We start from the raw sequence: 1,395 nt of genomic DNA on the forward strand, positions 1-1,395 counted from the left end.
GCCACTAGGCCACCAGAGCTCTCCTCTAATACTGTTTCTTATTTCATTAAATAAACATTATTTGTGGGATTCAATGGATAGTGAACTACTCTGTGTTCCACAAGCCAGAACAAAGTTGTTTTTTTCTTTCTGCCACAAACTACAGATATCTGTCCACCTCTGAAGGTGATATTTTTGTTGTTGTTGTTGTTATTTTTAGGCGGAGGGGTATCTCTCTCTCATTTTTATTTTTTTTTTCACTTGTTATTTACTGTCATGATCCCTTGTATAGGAGGGAACTACAGATAACTATAGACAGAGAAGCTTGAAGTCACTGTCCCTGATCCCAGTTTTTCCTGTGTTAGAGCTCAGTTTCCCACTGGGGTAGCAGTGATTTACGGATGAGTATAAGGAAGCATATACCATGGACTTCTCGGAAAACAAACAAGTTCATCCTGAAGAGGGTGAAACCAAGCTGTTCCTTGCAGGCAAGGATTCTGAAGCTTCGTCTGACATATTGCAAGGAGGGACCAGTCCTTGAAGAGGGATATCATGCTTGGAAGGGTGGAGGGATAGCACAGGAGAGGAATACCCTCGATGAGATGGATTGACTCCATCACTGGGGTAATGGGGGTAGGTGTGTCAGAGACAATAAGATTGGCAAGGGACAGAGCATGGTTTAGGGCTATTGTACATAGGGTCACTATGAGTCACATGTAACAACAAAAACAACAAGGATGCAGGCACCTGAAAACCTGTGTGAGTGAAGCAGGAAGGCAACAGTAGGAAGGAAGGCAGTGGAAGGTAGGACTCCACGTGAACCAGTCTCTTAAACTTCTAGTACAATCTCCATTGTGTCACCAAATTTCACTTCCAAAATGTAAAGTTCAAGGATTAAAATTCTTAAGAATTTTACAGTAGTGTGTTTATATCCAAGTGTGGGGAACTCATGCCAAGTACAGGGCCCTGTGTTACTGTTCTGATCACAGAGCACCTGAAGGTGGCCATGCTGCTGAGATTCTCCCATGCATAAAGACACACTTGGAACTTCAGTTATTGGTGCTTCCCAGGCATAGACATTAGTACCCCAGCTAGGCAGTTTGGCAGGACAATCTAGCTGTTATTAAACTACAAGCAATCCACCAGATACTCTGCTGGAGAAGGAGGGACAATCTCCTCCTGTACCAGTCAGATTCAATTTGATGGTATACACACAAAAAGTAAAAATTAAAAAAAAAAAATTAAAAGTAAACTACAAGCTCACTGTTAGGCTATAGCAACTAGAAATCAGGACTGGTGCTGGAACCAGTCATTGGAGAGGGATATAATGCTTGGGAAGGTGAAGGGACAGCACAAGAAAGGAAGACCCTCAATGAAATGGATTGACTTAGTGACTAGGGTAATGGGGGTTGATGT

The sequence above is a fragment of the Elephantulus edwardii genome, unplaced genomic scaffold (assembly GCF_000299155.1).
Source record: "Elephantulus edwardii isolate Elephantulus edwardi_28Jun2011 unplaced genomic scaffold, EleEdw1.0 scaffold00034, whole genome shotgun sequence".
Classification (NCBI taxonomy): domain Eukaryota; kingdom Metazoa; phylum Chordata; class Mammalia; order Macroscelidea; family Macroscelididae; genus Elephantulus; species Elephantulus edwardii.